Source organism: Dipodomys merriami, unplaced genomic scaffold, assembly GCF_024711535.1.
Source record: "Dipodomys merriami isolate MVZ:Mamm:240054 unplaced genomic scaffold, mDipMer1.0.p SCAF_15, whole genome shotgun sequence".
NCBI lineage: Eukaryota > Metazoa > Chordata > Mammalia > Rodentia > Heteromyidae > Dipodomys > Dipodomys merriami.
In genome coordinates, this window is record NW_027202826.1 from 11,778,674 (window position 1) to 11,786,333 (window position 7,660).

A 7,660-nucleotide genomic window follows, 5' to 3' on the forward strand; every position below is an offset into this window, starting at 1 on the left:
TGGGCCACCTCCATTCTGTTCCTATTCCTCCCACTGTGCTCTTGTTTTCAATGATTCACAACTGCAAAGTAGAAGGAACTTGCCAGCCTCTCACTCAATGAATGAGAAGAGCACTTTCTCTCTCTACTGAGCACACAAATATTTTGCTTTTATCAGTAAGAGTTCTTGCATGCCAATCTTGCTCTTCCAGTATGCTTTCTTTCCACATGGTCTACCTATAAGATTAATACAGGGCACATACAAAAAAAAATACAGGAAACATCTGACTATACTTGTTATATACTTTTTATCTGAGCTAAAGACAGAACTATTAACTAAAAGTAGAGTTGATAATTGCATGGCAAGGTGGTAGAATTCTTTGGTTTCAACTCAGAATATTACCTAATTGAGTCCTGAAAAGGGTCTAAAGGAAAGAAGGAAGGAGAATTTCCACTGCTGGAGAAATCATAAACATTTGGGCAATTAAATCAGATTCCAGCTCATTACAGAAAGTAAAAAGTAACTTAGGAAGAGATAGAAGAAGATTATGAAGGGAAGCAGAGACAAAAATCCACCAGGTAACTAAAAATAGAAAGGATGAAAACAAATCAGAACTGGCTAAGTTGATGAAATAAGAAGAATAGAAAATTAAAATAGAAGACTGTGATAAAGGAAGAAAATCAGCCAACAAAAAGCAAGAGTTTTTTGAAAGCATATGTTTAAAGCAAAAGAGGCTCAAGAGGATATTTCAAACTGAAAGATAGAAAAATTATAACCCCAAATAGGAAAACAAAGAGGTAGAGTGTAAGGAAACTGTAAACTGAGCCAGAAACACATGAAAAAAAACATAAAATATGCCTGCTTTATTCAAACATTAACAAAAAAGCCCCGAGAATCTGGGAGTAATAAAATATTATTTATTATCCTACAATATGGGAGTCTATCTTTGCTGGCAGCTTCAGCATTTATAGCTTTTTGAGTGACAACTTCCTGTCTTTGCCATGTGTCCCACTTTTTAAAGTCCCCCTCTCTAAGGGAGAAATTATTTTATTTTTATGGAACCAGTTTAGATAATGAGTCAAGGAATCCTATGCTTTAAAGGTTTACTGAGAAAGAAAATGTGCAGTTCAAATATTCCCTCCATGTTGTAAAGAAAAATAGGAGCATTAAAACAAATGGTCATGGAAACTCCAGGATGCTCCCAAACAAATTAAAATCTGGAAATAGAAATGTAGGATTATTAGATGACAAAATAAAATCATACACCTAGGACACTGCCATCTAGTGCATTCACAATAAATATTAGCGTTCATTACTAGTCAAAAATTCATTCTAAATCATCCAAAGCAAATAGTATTCTTAAAGTAAAACCGAAGATGTGTGGCCATGGAACTAACCTACCATTATCATCATGACAGAAGGCTAGAAAATTAAAAATGTCATCTGAGGGCTGGGAATAGTAGCTTATATCTGTAACCCAAACTACTTAGGAGAGGAAGAATGGGATGATCACTGTTCAAGACAACCTACGCAGGAAGTTCATGAGATCCAATCTCATCAACAGCTGCCATGGAGGTGTAGTCCTGTCATCCCAGCTGCTGGGGAATCACAAGCAGCAGAATCACAGCCCAGGCCAGCCCAGCATGGGAAAACACAGGACCTTCCTCAAAAATAATTTAAGGGCAGGGATGTAGTTCAGTGGCAAAGCACTTGCCTAACAAGTGCAATGTCCTGGGTTTGCTCCCCAGTACCACGAAAAGAAAAGACAGACGAAAGAAAAGAGAGCAAGAAAGCAAGGAAGGAAGGAGGGAAGGAAAGAAGGAAGGAAGGAAGGAAGGAAGGAACGAACGAACGAACGAATGAACGAAGGAAGGAAAGAAGGAAGGAAGGAAAGAAGGAAGGAAGACAAGCAAGCAAGCAAAGCAACAAGCAAGCAAGCTGGCAGGCAGGCAAGCAAGCACAAAGGCCAAGATGTGGTTCAAGTAGTGTCTACTTGGAAAACCCACAAGTCTTTAGTTCAAATCCCAATACCCCTAAAAAAATATCATCTCAATTTTTTTTAAAAGTCCAGGGATATTCTGAGAACCTTAAATCATAACACTACATTTCTGTTCTAGACAAGTTGACATTAGGTTATCCTTAGCCTAGGACTAGACAGTCAAATTTTTAAAGATAAAATAATCCACAAGGCTACATGAGCTCTTCAGAGGGACATGGTTTAAGGACGATATGCATAAACTACTTGAGGAAATAAGAGAGTAACCATAAACAGTAAGTTGATATCGGTCACTGAGAGATTCAAAAAGCCTTTGACAAACTTCCACACAAGCTGTTTTCAGAGCTAATCGTGGTATTGTAAGATGTGACCAATGTTGAAAGGACGACTGTAAACCACATGAAGAAACCCACCAAATCCCAGAACCCAAGGGAAAGAGAGGGTTAAAAGCCTTAAGAACTTTTTTTTTAATCCTAAAAACGTACAGCTGCTACTATTCATTTAAACTAGAAATCAGTAATAAGGAGAAATCCAGCAATGTTCCCAAAACATGTGGAAATTAAATAATATACTTCCAGAGAAACGCTAGATCAAAAGGGGAGATAACATTTTTGAACAGGATGAAAGTGAAAACCCAACAGAGGAAACTTATGAGATACAGTTCCAAATCTTTGCCAAGAGAGAAACAGAAAAAGCCAAGGGAGAAGGCTTAGTGGTTCTCCAAAGTGGTGTGGGTAAATCGGGTAAGGATGCAGGTGTTTGGTGTCGTCTTGGTGAGGAGTGTTCAGCTAAATTCCTATCTGTAGCACAGGCTTTCACAACAAAGAATCATCTCAGCTGAAATGCTGAATGAGGCCGGGCATCTGCCAATCACTGAGAAAAAAGATGAGGTTGCTTCCTGTCCCAAATCAACTATGAGGTCGGATGACTTAAATTGTGTTGCCTTTCATGTATGCCTGTTTTCTTGTCCACAAAACAGAGCAACAACCCATCCCTCAAAGAGTCCAGGACTGATTGCAGCCTATGTGTCTTGCTCTGGACTCTGCTGGGAAGGAACATCATTGCACACAGGGAGGGAGTCTTGGCTGCTATGAACTGGCAGTACCCTGCCTTCTAAATTTCCCTCCGTTTTCAGTCCCCTTTTCAGTTTTCCAGGGCTTTCAGAATTGTCTTCTCAGTAAGACAGACTGATACGGAAGACCCACTGCTAGGAAACAAGCCATGGTTTGGGGATCCAGCTCCCTATGGCATTCTTGCTCTACCTCTATTCCATTTCCTGATATCCCTGGTCTTGCTTTGTGGACCCTTTGCTCATATCTGTATGGGTTCATTAGCTCTAGATTCTGAGTTCTACTGTCCTAGAGATACTCCTGGTATTTCTGCTGCCAGAACTCAGCTTTCTGGCTCCTTACTCAGCCCAGTGTCCTAAACAGCAGGTCCCCTTGAAGGGCAATAGTAGAATAGCAAGTCAAGTCTGAAGGCCATTAGTGAGCTTCTGCTATGCAGAGACAATAATCTCAGATGGATCTTTACTCTGAAATTTAATAAAGAGCACCTGAACTTTTTTTCCAAAGCATCTTGGCAGCCAGAAGGAAAGCCTCTCTTCTCCAGTGAAGGCCCTCAATCTTATTCCCGAAGTACACCATTTATGGTTGAGTAACATGCACTCATCTCCATTGTAAGCAATACAGGTGCTGTGAGCTCACAGGGTGAGCCCTCTGTCATTTGTTACAAATCCCAAGTCAAACTGAACAAAATCCCCCCCCCCCCCACTTGGGTTTCTTAAATATCACTGTGCTCTGCCTGAGAGCCTTCATGTTGACATACTTGTTTGCCTAGTCTTAGCAAATGGTGGTTAAGATACACATAGCAAACACTGTAATTGTAAAAATCTGTAGAATAACATTCATTGTAATAAGTGCATTTACATTTTTGTCTAACCATCACTGCAATGTTTTGTTTTGTTTTTTAGGAATAGCTTAGAGCAGAAAGCACTCTGAAATCCTCTTGCTAGTGTCAAATTATTTGTTGTTCAATTCCCCTCCATTTTGACCTACCTACTCTGATAGGGAAATCAGGGTGAGGCCTGCTCATAACTCCTCAGGCAGCAGTCAGCTAAGAAAGTCAATACTCATTCACACTAATGGCCCCACAGGCTGACTGTGTACCTTGGCTATTGTGAATAATGCTACAAGGGGTCTCTTCGACATACTGATTTCATTTCCTTTCAATGCCTTCTCGTGGGATTACTGAATAATATGATAACTCCATATGTGGTTCTCTGAGGAACCTGTATACGTCTTCCATTCCCAACAAGTGTCAGGGTTCCTTTTTCCCCACATCCCCTCCAACACTTACTGTCTTTTGCCTTTTTGGTTGTAGTCATATCCTAACACGTACTAAAGAATATCTTACTGTTGCTTTAAGATATCTATCCAGCCTTTTAAAAAAGGAGCTTTTGTCATTGGTGACAATATAGATGCACTTGAAAGATGTTGTGTTAAGACAAGGCAGAAATAGAAAAACATCACATGATCTCACTTACATGTGGATTCTAATAAAAGGCAAAACTCAGAGGCAGAGCATAGAATGGTGGTAACAGGGACCAGTGGGGTGGCTAGGGTGAGTGGGTTGTTGGGAAGTGTTGATTGAAGAATGTTAACTTTCAGTTGGGCAGAAGGAATAAGTTCAAGAGCTTTCTTACACATCATGGTAACCATAGTTAATGAAAATTCATTATGTTTTTCAAAATTGCTACAAGTAGATTTTTCAAAGTATTCTCCCCACAAGAAAATAAGTAGTGAGGTAAGTTGTATGTTACTTGCCTTGATCCAATAGCCAACAATGTATGCATACCTCAAAACTTGTGTATGATCTATACAATTTAAATAAATCTACAGATGTAAATATTACTTCCCCAACACACACACACACAAAACAGAGACATGTAATCCATCCTGTACTTTTTCTAGATCACTCAGCCTTTGCCTCCCTGTAAAGTGGAAGGTTCTGTTAGCTTCCCTTTAACTCTCTTACCATTCAGCTTTTCCAAGAATCCCTCATCCCTTTCATCAGTGCACCTCAGAGAGAAGTATGCAGGATCGCAGCCCTCTTGCTCAGTGATGCTCACAGGGCCCCAGGCCTCACACTGGCAGGAGTGCACAGTGTTTGCAGTGCTCCTTCATTGTCTTAGACTTCCTTTCATTGCAAAGCTGTAGGCATCTGCCTTGAACATTGAGCTCATGAGGCCTCCTCCACTAAAGTTTGAAATTTAATATTTCCTTGGCCATTATACCTTGGAATGATTGGTGTGAAGGTGAAGATGGTTATAGAACACAATCTTTCAAAGAATCACCCAGGCACCAGGAGCGATGGGTGTCCAGACATGAGAGCTACAGTGTGAGAAACAGAGAAAAGAGAAAAAAATAAACCCAGGCTCACCCACAGTCAAATGGATCTTTTCACACATGAGTTTTACTGGAATTAGCAAACGAACCCCTCCAGAGATGGAAGAAACTCCTTTTTGGGAAGGTTGGCCGTTGAGTCATACAGCATCTGGTAGGTTCAACGGGTGAGCCTGAGCGTCAGGATGGATGTTGTCCTTGCTATGTTTTTGAAGGAGTGTAGAAGCTTTTTATAAACAGCCACGGTGCCTTGTACCAGTGGCTCATGTCTATAACCCTAGTCTCCCTCAGCAAGCTGAGATCTAAGGATTGTGGTTTGAAGCCAGCCCAAGCAGGAAAGTCCATGAGCCTTTTATCTACCATTAACATACATGTGCATGCACATGTATGTGCGCGTGCAAGCGTGCACACACACAACCAGCCATAACCATGTGCATAGTTGATAGAGGCTTTGGTAAATTTTCCAGAATGTGCTGATTCATGTGTTTTTGTCCTCTCTCCATCAGAAATCAGCACAAAGGAAATCATCTGGCTTTGACGCAGTTGGTGCCATAATGGGACTGGGAACTATTCTAAGAATCTCCTTCCCTGAATACAGATCCCCTGCTGTTGATTTGTGGTTTCTTTTCCTCCCCAGGGTGGCAGGGACCCCCCCAGCTGGCTTCCACATGGGATTCTGCCCCTGTCCTAGCCTTGGGGAGCAAGCAAGTGAAATGCAGCCATGCATGACTTCATACTGGGGACATGTTCTGAGGAATGCAGCACTAGGTGATATTTGTCAGTATGAATACACTATGGGCTGTACTCTCATCAAGCTTCAGATTGAAGTCAGTTACCTCACCCGGCCTCTTTGTCCAATCAAGAGATAACAACATGATGGCTGAGGCTGCTTTACCGTAAATTTGTATGTATATATACATATATACACACAAATATAGAATATACATTATACAAGTTTACTATTGTATCAAGTATTACGTTCCATGTAATTCTGAGTATGACTTTAAGTGACTGGCAGGGCTATAGTTTTGGTTTTTTTTTTTTTCTATCCAGAATGCCACAGACTTACGGGTAATGATTCTGTTGTGACATGACTACAGCTACGATACAATGCAGTAAGAAGAATTTTTTAGCCCATTACTATCTGATGGGACCATTTGTCATATAGGGAGCCCACTGGTGACCAGTACCTAACTGAATGCCTAACTGACCAATGCCTAACTGAATGGAGCGACCCTGTGAGTCCCATAAGGGCAGAAGGATGCCAGCCTGTACTTGAGCATGGCTCTCCCATCTCTCTCTCACTAATGCATTGAGTTCTATGCTCTCCATCCTGACCACAGCAGTGAAAGCAAAGCAAGATGAAGAACATTATTGCTACCAGCAGCCCTGGCTAGTGATCTTCTGTTGTGGTCAGGTGGTGGGTCACACCCTCTCCGAAGATGGCACATTTATCATTAACTAAATCTCTGAACCCACGTGAGGAGTCAGCACACAAATCATTTGTGAGAAACTCTTGCTTTTTCAATTAGCTCAACTGATCCTTTTCTCTTCTTTGTTACTTTCTAGGAATACCTAAGCTTTTTCCTTTCTGGAAGCTGTGCCCTGGGCCAGACATGTCTCTGTGATTGTTCTCTCATTAGTTCTCCCCTGGGCCCTCCCTGGGGCCATGTGTGTGCCTGAGTGTGCAGGGGGGCCAGTGGGTGGCTGCACTGATGGGAATGGCAGCCTGAGGCAGGGCCCAGTTCCCCTAGGATGGCCCAGCTGGGTCTGCTCTCTGCTGCCGCATCTACATGCATTTGACTGAATTGCCCTGCACGCGAAAGCATATGAGCTCTAAGTTCCTCATAGGCTGAGGACTCCTTCTCTTAGGGCCCTGAGGATACAGGGCACCAGTAGAGGTCAGGCATCTTGGGAAGTGTTCTCCAGGGCCCAGTCACACTTTGCGGGACGGGGTGGGGGGGATGGTGGGCATGAGCCCTCCTAATGATCCTATCGACCTTGAAGTTGTATACAAGTGAGAAGGTGAAAGAAAAACAAACAAGTGTCTTGCTATTTGGACGACTGGATGATGGGCTCCAGAAATGAGAGCTCAGCCAGTCCATCAAGCCCAGGGGAGGGACAGAGGAAAGAATGACAGGATCTGGAAACAAATCTAGGAAGATCCCCAGACACACATGCCCTGCTCATACCAGACTTGCACTCCCTGGACTCAAATGCTACCTACAAGGCCGCTCCTCCTCTGAGCCACTGACTTCCTCTTTCTTCAGTCTGTTCATGT